The sequence below is a fragment of the Balaenoptera physalus genome (genome assembly GCF_965194825.1).
Source record: "Balaenoptera physalus genome assembly, chromosome: 16".
NCBI classification, from domain to species: Eukaryota; Metazoa; Chordata; class Mammalia; order Artiodactyla; family Balaenopteridae; genus Balaenoptera; species Balaenoptera physalus.
In genome coordinates, this window is record NC_138898.1 from 19,184,380 (window position 1) to 19,200,942 (window position 16,563).

A 16,563-nucleotide genomic window follows, 5' to 3' on the forward strand; every position below is an offset into this window, starting at 1 on the left:
ACATTCAAGATAATGAACATATCCATTACTCCCAACAGTTTCCTCATGTCCCTTGGCAATCCTCCCTCCCGCCCTTTCCTAAATCTCTCCTCCCTCCCATCCCCAGGCAATCACTGATCTGCTTTCTGTCCCTGTAGATTACTTTGCTTTTCTAGAATTTTACACAAATGGAAGTACACAGAATGCATTCTTTTTTTCTGACTTCATTCACTCAACATAATTATTTTGAAATTCATCCACCTTGTTGCATGTGTTAATAGTTCATTTCTTTTTATCGTGGACTAATATTCCATTGAATACCATGAATGTGCCACGATTTTTGTTTATCCATTTACGTGTAGATGGACATTTGGGTTATTTCCAGTTTTTGGTGATTACAGCTAATGCTGCTATGCACATTCTTGTATAAGTATTTGCATGGGCATATGCTTTTGTTTCTCTTGGGTAACCACCTAGGAGTGAAATGTCTGGATCACGTGTTGCTATATGTTTAACATTTTAAGAAACTGCTAAACTTTTTCCAAAGTGGTTTTACCATTACACACACTCACCAGCATTGTATGAGACTACCAGATGCTCCATATCCTCGCCCATATTTGATATGGTGAGTCTTCCATTCTGATAGAAGCAGAGTGGAATCATATCATGGTTTTAATTTGCATTCCCCTCATGAATAATGATGTTGAGCATTTTCTCCTGGGTTTATTTGCCATCCATATAACTTCTTTGGTGAAGTGTCCACAGTTTTTACCCACTTAAAAAAATTGGGTGGCTCATTTTCTTATTATTGAGTTTTGATAGTTTTATGTATTTGGAATACAAATCCTTTATCAGATATGTCATTTGCAAATATATTTCCCCAGTCTGTGGCTTGTCTTTTCATCCTCTTAACAGTATCTTTCAAAGAGCAAAAGTTCTTAATTTTAATGAGGTCCAGTTTATCAACTGTTTGTCTTAGATGAATCATGCTTTTGGTGGCATATCTAAGGAATCTTTGCCTTACTTGCAGTTACACAGATTTTCCTTCTATGAAGTCTTCTGAAGTTTTATAGTTTTAGGTTTTATATTTAGTTCTATGATCTTTTCTTTGGTTAACAGCTTTATTGAAATAAAATTCACATACCATACAATTCACCAATTTTAAGTATACAATTTGGTGGTTTTTAGTATATTCACCGAGTTGTGCAGTCATCACCACTCTCTAATTCCAGAACATTCACATCACCCCCAAAAATACCTCACATGCATTAGCAGTCACTTCCCATTCCTCTCTTCTCCAAACCCCTGGAAACCACTAATCTGCTTTCTGTCTCTATGGATTTGCCCCTTCTGCATATTTCATAGAAATGGAATCATACAATATGTGGTCTTTGTGACAGGCTTCTTTCACTTAGCATAATGTTTGCAAAGTTTATTCATGTTGTAGCATGTATCAGTACTTCATTCTTTTTTATTGCTGAATAATATTCCATTGCACACATTGGAATGGATTGTATACATGCTGTCTAATATTCCATGTAAACATTTTGTTTATCCACTCATTATTTGGTGGACCTTCCTGTTGTTTCCAAGTTTTGGCCATTATGAATAGTGCTGCTGTAAACATTTGCATACAAGTTGTTACGAGGACTTATTGCTGGGTCATATGGTAACTCTACGCTTAACTTTTTGAAGAATTCCCAAACTGTTTTCCAAAGAGGCTTCACCAGCAATGTATGAGGTTCCAATTTTTTGTATATACTCACTAACACTTGTTATTGTTCACCTTTTTGATTATAACCATCCCAGTGGGTGTGCAATGGTATCTCACTGTGGTTTTGATTTGCATCTCCCTAGTGACCAGTGATGTTGAGCATCTTTCCACGTGCTTATTGGCTACTTGTATCTCTTCTTTAGATAATGTCTGTTCAAACCGTTTGTCCATTTAAACATTGGGTTAGTTGTCTTTTTATTGTTGAGTTATAAAAGTTCTTTATATATTCTACAAACTAGACCCTTGTCAGATATATAATTTTCAAACACTTTCTCCCAGTTTATGGGTTACATTTCCATTTTCTTGATTGTGTCCTTTGAAGCGGAAGAATTTTAAATTTTGATGAAGTATAATCTATGATCCATTTTGAGTTAATTTTTGATTATGGTACAAGATATGGATCAAGATTTTTTTTTTGCAGTCTTTCTCTATTGAATTGCCTTGCATATTTGTCAAAAATCAATGGACATGTATGTGTAGGTCTATTTTTGAACAGGTCCTATGGATTTTATGTTCAAAATATCTGTCATTTGTCCCCTTTTCTCTATCTCTACAGTTACTTTCCTAATCTGAGCCACCACTTGCCACATGGATGACAACAGCAGCCTCCTTCCTGTCTCATCATTTATCATTGTGGTCTGCATTGATCAGCTATTGTTATGTAATAACAACAACAAAGCACAGAATCTCAGTGATATTCAATAGTAAGTATTTATTTCATTCATAAGTTGGTGGCTCAGCTGTCATCCACTTCTCATCCATCTCCTGGGGTCACCAGGCTACCCAAGGTATGATCTCATGGCTATGGCTGAAGTTAAAGAGCACAAGCTCACTGTGAAGCATATTCCAAATTCCTGCATATGTCATGACTACTCACACTCCATTGGCCAAAGTCCATGGGCGGAAGGGACTGCAATGTTGTATGGCAAGTCTTGATCCAGAAAGGGCAGAGAAGTGGAGCCAATCATTCCAACCTACCCCACATCCTTTGCTCAATCACATCGAATAATTAATAATGATGTATTTCTTTATTTGAGTACTTGTTAATTTTTTGTCTCCCCCTAGACTGTTTGCCCCATGTGGGAAGGGCACTGCCTGACCCATGTATGGCTGTAGTCCCCAATGCTTAGCACTATACCTGGCATGTATTAGGTGATCAACATTGAAGTAGTTGCTTGAATGAATGAATGAATGAATGAATGAAGTAACTTCATTTCTTTCAGCCTCTTTTCCTTATCCATAAAATGAGGATCATAATCTTCAGGTCACTGGGTTGTTGGAAGTATTCCATGTCAGTGAGGCTTTGTCATCTGGAAGACCCTTAGGATTTGGTAGTTCAAGGTTCCACTCAAGATGAAGGTCCCATTCTGACCCAGGGGACCTTGCTCTTTAAGGGTCCAGCACATCTCCCATCCCCACTCACCAGGAAATACACCCTGGCTCCTCTGTAGGTCAGTGAATTGCATTCAGTCTCCTGGAAGTTGGTGTCCCCAGCCTGAGTGCTTCCAGGTCCCCCTGCAAAACTGATGCCTTGATCCCCATGAAGAGCATCTGTTCACATGGTCCAATTACCACATCTAAGTGGGTCCTACCCTGCTCCTTCTGTACAGGCTGCAGACATGCTGTGTGGGAACATGAAGGATGTCCTTCTCAGTATTATCTGCATCTGTCTGAGTAAAGGGCATCTTTATAGGACAGGAAATGTCATATCTTTAAGGGTGTCTACCACCATTTTTCTTATTGACAATACAACCTAGTGGCTGCACAAGAAGACTTCTCTGCAGTGGGAACAAGGGCAGAGGTGAGGCCAAAGCTAGGGTTGGGGGCTTAGTTGCCCAAGTCTTTCCCTCAGTCCAGCTAGAGCAGCCCCTCCTTCCTGCTGGATAAGGTCAAGGGCTTCTTTGACCCATCCGGTCCATCCATGACCCTTCCATCTGGGCTTTGAGGTCTCATCTTCTCTGGCCTTTGTACCATTGATTATCCTTCCTCTTTCCTGAGGCTTGAAAATAATCATCAAAGTTAACCTTCACTGGGAATGTTCTGGGATCCAGACCCTGTGCTAGGCCCTTCTACAAGCCTAATCCAATCCTCCCAACAACCTCAGGAGGCAGACAATATTTTATCTCCATTTTACAGATGAGGAAACTGAGGCTCAGAGAGGTTAAGTCACTTGTTTGAGGGTATGCTGCTCTTGGTTCCTTCCCATGGAGACTCAAGCATGTTTGGAGACCAGAGCTCTCACCCTAACCGGGGGCCTGGTTCCCCTGAGTCCCTATTCTCCTGGGCTTACAGCCTGTCCTTGGGATTTGGGACAAGATGGTCAGGGGGATGGTTCTCCAGAATCCCAGGGCTCCTCTAGCTAGATTCTCTAGAATCCCAGGGGAAGAGGAGGCAACCCATCTCCAGGGACTATTTCCAGGCAGTGAGCTCGAACTTACTTTATTCATATGTTCCAGAGGCCAAGACTCCAGGAGGCTGACTGACAGACTGAGTCTGGGCTCTGGATCACTCAAAAACACTCAGCCATCTCTGTTGCTGTAAAACTCATGTTTTTAGAGGGTTTTAGAAAAGATTCCTAATGTGAAGGAAAAAAAGCTATGCGATTAAAAAAAAAAAAACCCACCCACCATCTGGCAGCCATCACCATCTGTTGTATATGTAGCTGCAGACCACTCCCCCACTTCTCTTGATCAAGACTGGTGTGTTGGGCCTGGACCCAGTACTTCCAAGCACGAGGCTCAGGTACCCTTGCAAAGTGCCCTGAGAGCCCCCAGTTCCGAACCATCACCCAGCTCCATAATTGCACGCTCCTGACCTAACATAGCCAAGTTCCTCCATCTGCAAAATGGGATAATATTTGTATGTACCAATGACCCAGAGAACTCAGACATGGGGATCGGCTCTTGCTTTTGATTATAAAGCCAAACCTCCACCTGCCTTCAGGTCTCTGGACCCCATGGGTCCATCGTTCATTTCCTTAGTAATAAGCTACATTCCCTAATGATAAGGAGATATATTTTTACAACCATCATTTGGGGGCTTTCTGCTGTAGGAATAGGAAGCTATGGAGAGTGAACATGGTGATAACTTTTCCTGGCTTGCTCTCTTCTAGCTGGAGGGAGGTCTTGTTGAAGGGCTTAGTTGCAGATGTGCACATAGTGGGTCAGCACAGGCAGACTGAAGAGGACCCTTTTTGAATTGGGGGCTTTTGAGAGGTCCGGAACCCAGGCCCAGCTTGTCAGCCTGCTGGGGTCTTAGTCTCTGTGACCTATTTTTTAAATTAATTTTTACTGGAGTATAGTTGATTTACAATGTTGTGTTAGTTTTTGCAAAGTGAATCAGTTATACATATACATATATCCACTCTTTTTAAGATTCTTTTAAAAAAAGAGTAGAAATAGGTCATTACAGAGTATTGAGTAGAGTTCCCTGGGCTACACAGTAGGTCCTTATTAGTTATCTATCTTATATATAGTAGTGTATATATGTCAACCCCAATCTCCCAATTTATCCCTCCCCCTCTTTCCCCCTTAGTAACCATAAGTTTGTTTTCTACATCTGTGACTCTATTTCTGCTTTGTAAATAAGTTCATGTGTACCTTTTTTTATGATTAAAGTGGGCTCAAGCCCCCTTCAGCTGGCCTCCCTGCTCCTTCCTCAGGCTCTGGGCACAGGTACCATGACTGCCTGGATTGCATAGATGTGAGAGTTGACCATGGCAGTGAGGATCTCTACAGAGGGCTGGAGAGGAACAGGATCTGACCACAGAGCAGAAGTCTTCTAACCTCATAGGGAGGTTGGGGGACTGAAGGGAATGATGCTTGGAAAGCTCTCAGCCCAATGACTGGGCCAGAGGAAGTGCTTAATGATTGCTAGTTGTTATTATTTATCCTTAGCATTTCTTCTTCTTCTTATTACTATAATCATCATTATTAGGGGTGGCATTATTAGATGGCCTCCAAGAATTCATGCTTCCTCTTTCACAGTACAGAGTTGGTGCTTAGGGGCAGCTGTCCAGATAGAAACAATTTTTCCCAGATTCCCTTGCGTCTAGGTGGAACTATACGACTAATTCTTACCAGTGGGCTATGAACAGGAATACTTTGTGTTAATTTTAAGTCAAGGAGGTTAGAAAGTGGATCTGCCTTCTCCAACCTCTTCTTCTACCTGGTTAGAGGCAGAGAACATTGAGGCCTTTAGCAGGGATTCTTTTTTTTTTCTGAAACAAACAAACAAAAAAACCCAATTGAGATGCAATTTGTAGACATAACATTTACCTATTTAAGGTATACAATTCAGTGGATTTTAAAGAGTTGTGAAACTAGCCCCATAACCTGATTTTAGTACATTTTCAGCATCCCAGAAAGAAATTCCTTATCCATCAGCAGTCACTTTGTAAACCCTGCCCTGCATCTACAGAGAAAATCATGTCATTTTTGTCCCTTATTCTATTAGTATGGGACATTACACTGATAGATACGTAAACCTTAACCAATGTCCCTAGCTGGGATTCTTAACTTTTTTGTGTTCCATGGACCATTTGGCAGGCTAGTGATGCTTATAGACCGACCCCCACTCAGCATAATGATGCTCAATCATACTTCTGATTGAAGTTTAATCCATAGAATTATAAAGGAAGCCAATTATATTGAAATAAAGTTCTCTCCAAGGATGCCTTGGGATTTTTAGGTTAAGGTCTCCTAGGGCAGGGTTTCTCTACAGCATCTGTATTAACATTTTCGACTGGATACACTTTGGTTGTGGGAGGTTAGCGCATGCACTGTAGAATGTTTAGCAGTATCCATGGCTTCTACCCGCTGGATGCCAGTAACACTCTCTTCCCCAGTCATGATAATCAGAGGTCTCTCCACGCATTGAAAATGCCTGGGGTAGGGTGGGTGAGGGAGACAAAACCACTTCAAATTGAGAACCACGGCTCTAGGGGATGTTGGAGCCACAGGATGGAAGGAACTTGGGTCTGAGTCTCACCGTGAGGAGGGAAACCTCCCATTGACCAACGAAACCTGCACCGGACTATTATGTGAGTGGGAAATAAAGATTTATTGTGTTAAACCACTACAGTGTGGGAGAAAGAAGTGTACAATGGACACCCATATACTCACCACTTAGATTCTACAATGAACATTTTGTCTGTTTGCTTTATCACATATCTATACAGCTTGATGAATTTTTACATACATATATTCATCAAATTTTACATATATATATATATATTAACATACAGAACATTTCCACCATCTCAGAAAGCTCCCTATACCCTTTTCCAGACAATACCCCTTCCCCCATTATTCATTCTGACTTCTACCACCACAGATTAGTTTTGCCTATTCTTGAATTTCATATAAATTGAATAGTACAATATGTACTCTCTTATGTCTAACTTCTTTTACTCAGCATAATATTTTTGTGATCCATCCATACTGTGTTTATCAGTAGTTTTTCCTCTCTCTTATTGCTGTGTAGTGTTTCATCGTATGGATATACCACAATTTGTTCTTTCATTCTCTTATTGATGATGGGTGTTTGGGTTGTCTCCAGTGTTTGGCTATTGTGAATAAAGCCATTATGAACATCGGTGCTCATGTCTTTTTATGGATAGATGCACTCATTTCTTGTGGATAAATACCTAGGAATAAATTTGCCAGACTATATAGTCCACGCTCTCATCAGCCGTATGTGTGGGTTCCCATTGTTCACATCCTTGCCAACACTTAGTCCTGTCAGTTCTTTAACTTTTAGCATAATTACAGATTGAAGTGAAATTGTGGTATGTGATACAAAGGAGAAGCTCAGGTGGGTCAAGGGTCATGCTGGTAATGGGATCAGGAAGGGACCCGGATGCAGGGGCAAGAGCCTTAGTAAAGGCCTGGAGGTTGAAGGGAGTATGAGATTTTGGAGGAAGTGAGAGGACAGTGTGGCTGGAGAAAAAGAACAAGGAGCAGAGTGTGGGGAGATGAGATGCCTGAGGCTGGCGGGAGCCAGACTGTATAAGGCTTTGAGGCCAAGACAAGGAGATTCATCTTTGTCATAGAAGAAGGGTCTCATACACTGCTGGTGGGCATGGGAAATGGTCCTGAGGTATGAAAAAGCATGCTGCCTTTGGGAGAAGTGAGAAATTCAGTGTCCTTGAGAGGCATGTGCTAGGGGTGTCATGTCAGGAGATGAAGGGGAATAGACTTAAATCAAACCATCAAGGGCCTTGGGGGTCAGGCCAAGAAGGCAAGAGCAACCAACAGAGGTTTTAAAAAAATTATTACTAATCAGTTAGAATGGGTTATACATACACACACACAGCAAACTGTAAACGAGGTAAACAGTAACAAGCCTCCTTTCCAATTTGTTCCCACCCCCCAGAGCTCCTTTTCCTCTATAGAATCAAATATTGCAAAAATTGTCATCCTTTCAGAAGGATACTCTGCATATATCAGCAAAGATATATGTGTGTCTATAGCCTTAAAAAACCCTCACGAAGAGTAACATTCTAATCACACTGTTCAGCACTTTGCTTTTTTCACTTCACAATATATCTTGGAGATTGTTTCATATCCAAACATAAAGAGCTGCCTCATTCTTTTTTTTTTTTTTTTTAAATTTTATTATTTATTTATTTATTTTTGGCTGCGTTGGGTCTTTGTTGCTGCACGCGGGTTTTCTCTAGTTGCAGTGAGCGGGGGCTACTCTTTGTTGCGGTGCGCGGGCTTCTCATTGTGGTGGCTTCTCTTGTTGCGGAGCACGGGCTCTAGGCGTGCAGGCTTCAGTAGTTGTGGCACACGGGCTCAGTAGTTGTGGCTTGCGGGCTCAGTTGCTCCGCGGCACGTGGGATCTTCCCGGACCAGGGCTCGAACCCGTGTCCCCTGCATTGGCAGGTGGATTCTTAACCACTGTGCCACCAGGGAAGCCCTGCCTCATTCTTTTTTAACAGCCATAAAGTTTTCCATTGGATGGATGTACGGCAATTTATTTAAGCAGTCCCCTGTTGATGGATATTCAGGCTATCTCCAATCTTCTGTTATTATAAACCATGCTGCCTTATACATCCAACTCTGCATACATATATGCACGTATGTCTGCGGAATATATTCTAGAGCAGTAGGACTTATGGGTCAATGGGTACATGCCTCAAACATTTTGACAGAGTGCCGAATTGCCGTCCACGGAGACTGTGCCAATTTACACTCTCACCAGCCTTTGAGAGTGATGGTTTCTCCACACTCCAGCCAGTTCAGCGTGTGATCAAACATTTTGATTTTTGTCCATCTGATAGGTAAATAAATAGTGTCTCATTGTGGTTTTCGTTTGCATTTCCTTTTTATTAAGACTGAAGTTGAACATCTTTTTGTATGTTTTGGGGCGGAGTTTCCTAACCTGAGAACTGCTTGTTCATATCCTTTGCCCATTTTGTATTGGACTGTTGGTCTTTTTTCTTACTGAATTGTTAGGACGTTAGTATAGCGGTGTAAAGCTTGCCTGTTGGTCAATTTCCTCCAGCCTCTGACCCATCCCTGTGGTTGCAGTGTGTGCATACAGACGTTCCTTCTCTGAGCTGAGGTGGTGGAGGTTTGGAGAATGCAGATTGTGCTTAGCTCTTTCATGGAGACACGACTAATGGGACAGAGCAATTGTACTCCTTGGTGGAGGAGGAAACGCCTCTGACTGGGACAGAGCCCCTTCCCTCTGCTCCCCATCAGCTCTCTTCTTTTCTCCCTGGTTCAATACCGTGCCTCCTCCCCATGCCCCAGGAGTTCTCTCCGCTCAGCTTCCCCTTTCTTAATATTAGCACAGGCTCAGCCCTGCCCCCCGTCACAGGCAGTGATTATATAGCAAATTAACCACAAGCTGTTCAGTCCTCGTCCGGTGGCAGTTGGGGAGATGCTACTCTGAGTAATGACTTGTGTAGTCGATGCTCTCATCTGTAATTTGCGTGTGCAATAAACGCAGAAATAAAAACCCGATCCATATGAAAAAGGGACCAAATAGAGAGAGAGGAGGTGGGGGAAGAAATCATGAATTTTGTGGACTGCATCTTACTGTCTGGCTTCAGTTTCCTCTTGAGTAATGCAGTCATTGCCTACATGTGATTGATGGCTGTGTTTGCCTAAAGGATGGAGACAGGCAGACGGAGAGTCAGGAAGCAGGGCTTGACTCCTGACTCCTCAAAGCGTGTCTTTGTGAACGGGACAGTTATTCTCTAAGCCTCAGTTTCCTCATCTATAAAATGGGGATAATAATAATGATAATATTTATCTCCAATCAGGTATTAAACAGCCTGGATTTTGGAACATGGTAAATCCATAGTGAGCGTTAATTTTCTTCCTTCCCTCCCTCTCTTTCTTCCGTCATATTTGGTAGGGGTTTTAAAATTAAACTTTCATTTTTGAGATAATTGTTGATTCATATGCAGTTGTAAGAAGTAATAAAGAGATTCTGTGTGCACTTTACCTGTATTCCTACAGTGATGACACCTTATAAAACTATAGTACAATGTCACAACCAGGATATTGACACTGATACAGATCACAGATCTTACTAATATTTGCCGACTTGTGTGTGTGTGTGTGTGTGTGTGTGTATTTAGTTCTGTGTAATTTATCACATGTGTAGGTTTGTTAATTCACCACCACATTCAAGATAGATCATATTTGTATTACCATAAGAATCCTTCCTGTTGCCCTTAAATAACCACACCCACCTCCTCCCATCCCCCAGCCCCTCTCTCCAACTCTTGGCAACCAACAGTCCGTTCATTTCTAAAATCTTATATAAATGGAATCATACAGTATATAACCTTCTGGGATTGGCTTTTCATAAAAATACTCAGCATAATTCCTTGGAGATTCACAGAGCTTGTGTGTGTGTAATTCATTACTTTTTATTGCTAAGTAGTATTCCATGGTATGGATGCATTAGAGTTCTTTTAACCATTCATCCACTGAAGGATGTCTGGGTTGTTCCCAGTTTTTGGCTATTACTAATAAAGCTGCTATGAACATTCATGTACAGGTTTTCATACAGTTTCACTTATATATGAACATAAATGTTCATTTCTCTGGGACATATACCTAAGAGTACATAGTTATTGTACTCATATAGTTATTGTAAGTCATATACGTATAGTATATATAGTTATTGTAAGTTTAGTTATTTCACTTAATAATGTATCTTGATCTTTTTCTCATGTCCTAAGTCATCTTTTATGAATGTGATTTCTAATGGCTATAAAATAGCCATTAAAAATACTGTATGGATATACCATAATTTATTTAAACCAATCTTTCTATTGTTGGACATTGACGTTTCCAATTTTTCATTATTATAAATAATATTATAACAAATATTTTGGAGCATAAATTTTAGCACCTATCTCTGGTTAATTCCATAAGATAAATTTCTTTAAGGGCAATTGGGCATTTTTTATTAAAATTTGTTTTAAGTGTTTTATTTTGAAAATTTAATACATACACATGATGAAAAATAGCCAAACAGTTCAAAAGAGTGCTCATTAAAAAGTATGTCTTGATTTGCATTTCTCTAATAATTAGTGATGTTGAGCATCTTTTCATGTGCCTCTTGGCCATCTGTGTGTCTTCTTTGGAAAAATATCTATTTAGGTCTTCTGCCCATACAAGCTGCATGAGCTGTTTGTATATTTTGGAGATTAATCCTTTGTCCATTGATTTGTTTGCAAATATTTTCTCCCATTCTGAGGGTTGTCTTTTCGTTTTGTTTATGGTTTCCTTTGCTGTGCAAAAGCTTTCAAGTTTCATTAGGTCCCATTTGTTTATTTTTGTTTTTATTTCCATTACTCTAGTAGGTGGGTCAGAAAAGATCTTGCTGTGATTTTTGTCCAGGAAAAGTACAATGAGGTATCACCACACACTGGCTAGAATGGGCATCATCAGAAAATCTACAAACAATAAATGCTGGAGAGGGTGTGGAGAAAAGGGAACCCTCTTGCACTGTTGGTGGGAATGTATATTGATACAGCCATGATGGAGAACAGTATGGAAATTCCTTAAAAAACTAAAAATAGAATTACCATATGACCCAGCAATCCCACTACTGGGCATATACCCAGAGAAAACCATAATTCAAAAAGACACATGCACCCCAATGTTCATTGCAGCACTATTTACAATAGCCAGGTCATGGAAGCTACCTAAATGTCCATCAACAGACAAATGGATAAAGAAGACGTGGCACATATATACAATGGAATATTACTCAGCCATAAAAAGGAATGAAATTGGGTCATTTGTGGAGACGTGGATGGACCTAGAGACAGTCATACAGAGTGAAGTAAGTCAGAAAGAGAAAAACAAATATTGTATATTAACACATATATGTAGAATCTAGAAAAATGGTAGAGATGAATTGGTTTGCAAGGCAGAAATAGAGACACAGATGTAGAGAACAAGCATATGGACACCAAGGGGGGAAGGGGGGGGTGGGATGAGTTGGAAGATTGAGACTAACATATATACACTAATATGTATAAAATAGATAACTAATGAGAACCTGCTGTATAGCACAGGGAACTCTATTTCGCTGTACAGTAGAAACTAAACACAACATTGTAAAACAACTATACCCCAATTAAAAAAAAAAAAAGAAAAAAAAAGTATGTCTTGTTTTCACCTTTCATTCCAGGTCCCTATAGTCACTCCCCAGAGAAATTCAATATAACCAGTTTCTTGTGCTTAGCTCTATGAGAATACAGATATGGGTATGAAAGGTATATTTGCTCATACATCTCCTTTTTCTTACCATCCTCTAAACATGTTTGGCACCTTCTTTTTTTCACTTAACAATATATCTTGGAGATCATTCCTTATCACTACATGTTCTACAGCCATCCCATATTTTAAAATTGTGTTTCTTTTCATGGATGTACCGTAATTTATTTAAGATGTTTGTAGTGGTGGGCATTTAGTTTATTCACAAACTTTTGCTGTAAAAAGAATGCTTTAAGAATCATCTTGTACGTACATCTTTGCACCCGTATATGAGAATATCTGTGGAGTAAATATCGAAAGTGGACTTAGACATTTAAAATTTGAATACATACTGCCAAAATGCCTTCCAAGGGTGAGGACCAATGCATATTCCCAAGAACACCGTCTTTGTCTGTTTCCTCCTACTTTTACCGACAGCATGTTATTAAATATTTTGATCTTTGCCCTTCTGATAGATTAAAAAAATGTTTAAAATTATAGTTTTGATTTGTATCTGAGAGAGGTTGACCACTCTTTCATGTGTTTAAAAGCCATTTATATTTCTTTTTCTGGGAACTCTCTGTTCATTTTTTTCCAGCCTAGTTTTCTATTTTTTCCCTTTATTGATTTCTGAAACCTTCTTTATGTAATGGAAAAATTAGGTCTCTATTTTATGTTGCTTATATTTTTTCCCTGAGTTTGTAACTTTTCTTTTTTTCTGTTTTCCATACAGAGAGTTAAAATTTTTAATGTAGTTAAATCTCCCAATCTTTTCTTTTATTCAATGTCTCCTGGATCTTGTGTCCAGAAAGCTATACCAAAAGACTTTTCTCATTCTGAAATTCCAAAAATTATCCCATATTTTTTTCTAGTACTATTCTGATTTCATTTCTATGTTGAAGAGTTTTGATACATCTGGAATTTATTTTGGAATGGAGAGTGAGGAAGACATCCAACTTGCTATTTTTCTAAATGCCTAACCAGTTTTTATGATTGAGTAATCCAAGAATGGATTATTTCTAAAGATGGCTTTTGTCTATTTGATAATCCCAGTGGTCACAGGAAGCCAGCATGGGGTCATTCAGGGCCAGCAGGTGAAACACACCTGTTTGCCTTTTTGCAAAGGGATTCTGGGTAGGTAGGCTAGGGGCAGGTTGTAGTGAAGTATCTCTAGGTTTTAATCTTACATCAAGTAGAAAATGATGTGGAAGGATGATATTATTTAGAACACTGATGAATTGCTATTTAAAAATTTTATTGTAGAGTTATCTTCTTGAATCCTTGTATGGATGCTACAAGAAACAGCCTGATGGAACCCCCTGGCTTCATTACCTGAAGGGTTATTTTGTGGGTATTAACACAGTGGTTATCAATCAGAGGTCTGTTTTGGTTTCTTTTTTGGTGAAAAAATTTGTATAACTTATTTGCAAGATATTTCACAATGGAGTTTCACAGTTAAAAAAAGATATGAAACAGAAGACAAACTGCTGGTTACATGTAAATAAATAGAAGCACTGGAAACCCCCCCCCCACAACATTTTCACTATTATAACACTTAAAAAAATCTGGTGTAGGGAGTGGGCACCTTGCAGTGAATTATGTTGGAAAGTTTTCTGAGGATCTTCTTCCCATCAAAAGATGTTGCTCATGCAGGGGGTGGGGTGTTACTTGATAAAACGCAGGATTCTCAGTTATATTTGAATTTCAGATTAAAAAAATGAATAATTCTTTAGTATAAATATGTTCCAAATATTGCATGGCACATACTTATACTTAAATATTATTTGTTGTTTATCTGAAGTTCAAATTTCATTGGGCATCCTGAATTTCTATTTGCTAAATTTAGTAACTCTACCCCCAGGGGTATTTGACAATGTCTGGATGCATTTTGGTTGTCTCAGCTGAGGAGGAGAGTGCGACAGGCATCTAGTGGGTAGAGGCCAGCACTCTACAACATACAGGACAGACCCGCCTCAACAAAAATGGTCCATCCCAAAATGTCAATAGTGTCAGGCTGAGAAACATTTTAACTGGCTTAAGAGACAGTTCTCACAGTCTCTAATTAAGAGCTCTCTAGTATGAAATTTCTTTTAGAAACACAACTGAAGGAACCCTAAGACTCCCTTGAGGAACTGACTTTTTTCATTCTTTTATTAATGACAGTAAGACCTAAGTAATTGGTTTTGTTTCCTTTTTCTCTTTCACTATTAGGAAACTCAGACCTAATTAAAGGCCCCAGCATAAAGACTGTGGGATCTTACTTGATATATATATATGCACATATCTATCTATCTATCAAACATATACATAATATATATCAAATATACATATATCAAATATATATATTATTTTATTTTTTTCTTCCAGTTTTATTGAGATATAATTGACAAATAGCATGGTATAAGTTTAAGGTATACAGCATAATGATTTGATTTACATACATCATGAAGTGACTGTCACAATAGTTTAGTGTATATCTATCATCTCATATAGGTACCAAATAAGATAAATATATATATTGCTGCATATATATTTTATTTTTTCTTTTTGGTCTTAACATTCTTGGCTGATTTGCATTTCCCTGGTCCTAATTCTTATTGTTTATTCATTTTTCACCATGTCGTGTAAATCACTCAAATCCCTTGTGGGATAAGCTATGAAACACACACACACACACACACACACAAATAAATATTTAAATATTGAGTTTACCAGACACTTGACAAGGTCCTGTACTGTGCCCATGGGAACCAGGGAGACAAATGGGGGGCTGCCCAGTTCCTTTCCCAGTATCCTGCAGGTCTCAGGAAACGCCTCTGCTCTCTGGTTTCCTCTTTACCTTCAGGCCCAGGCCTTAGAACCACCGTGGGGTTGGCCCTCGAATATCAAAGCTGCCATGACAGTGGACTTTGGGCCCCAGCTGAGTGGACACTGGCTTCCTCCACCTTGATTTTGGGAGGCAGCGGAGATCTTTCCTGCTGGCCAGCAAGTGAGGGGCCCTCGACAGAGGCCAAGCAGGCAGGGCCGTGTAAGGCACTGAATGGCCCACGTAGACACACATTGGGAACAAGATTGCATCTTCCCCCGGACCAGCGAGATGCTATAAACATAATCAAAATGTAATAGAAACTTTTTGGAAATGCTGTTATGAGGAGAAAGCATCAATCTTGATGGAACTCCGCTCAACAGGCTTTGCGGAGCTAATCAATCATGGTCAGGACTCGGCCTCCCCATCTGTCTGCGCCGGGGACGGCGCGGAGCTTGCTGACTCCCTGGCTGAGGCTGCGTCCCCTCACCAGGCAATCCATCATGCTGCAGGGGGATGGCAGGAGGGGAATAATAGCACGCTAATAAACTAGGGGCTTTTTTCATTCCCAACTAATTTTTAGTAAATGAGCCCAATCCAGACAGAGCAGGAAAAAGAGCCCGAGGAGATGGTGCTTCCGAGACGCGCCTTGCCGGCTGGGGACAATGGCTCATGGGCCCGAGGGGAAGCAAAGAGCCAGCCCAGCCGAGGATAACTCTCAGTGTTCATCTAAGGCAGGAAGTGGTCCACGGAAGCGCAGGGGAGAGTGAGGCTGGAACTACTTCCGGAGGGGTGGGGTGCACTTCCTGGGCTGGCTCCTGGTACTGATGCTGAGGTCACGGCTGCAACACCTGGGTCTGGTTTGCGGCTTGAACTTACAAGGGAAGCCAGAAGTCAGAGAGTCAGAAGTCCAAGCGGTGGGCCAGATAACAAGAAAAGGACCCAGGGGCCAGAAGCCAGGGAGCAGAATGAAGAGCAGAGTGCAAGACGGGCTGTGAGTAATCAAAGGTGCATGGGGCCCACTTTCATCGGACAGTGGCTGCCTTGGCGGGGGGTGAACCTTCCAGGTTACAGAGCAGGACTGCACCCAGAATGGGATATTCTTAGAGAGGCCTGTAGTTTGGGAGACCAGGTCTGCTTTTACTCATCTTTCTGTCTCTAGCACTTTGCTTAGTGCATGGCACCTGGTGCACACTCATAAATATTTGCTAAATGAATACATGAATGGGAATTGTCCCCGAGGTAGCAGACTTTGAAGATCTGGTCTGATA

The 16,563-nt window shown here is 40.4% G+C and overlaps 1 long non-coding RNA gene across 1 annotated transcript in view; it reads left to right on the plus strand.

Moving 5' to 3' along the window:
* The window catches only part of LOC309645377, a 74,731-nt gene extending 63,045 nt beyond the window's left edge, over positions 1-11,686 (plus strand). The window contains exon 4 of the long non-coding RNA XR_014254836.1: positions 2,310-11,686. This is a non-coding gene — a long non-coding RNA (uncharacterized lncRNA). The remainder of the gene's footprint in view (positions 1-2,309) is intronic.
* Positions 11,687-16,563: the final 4,877 nt, after the last annotated feature.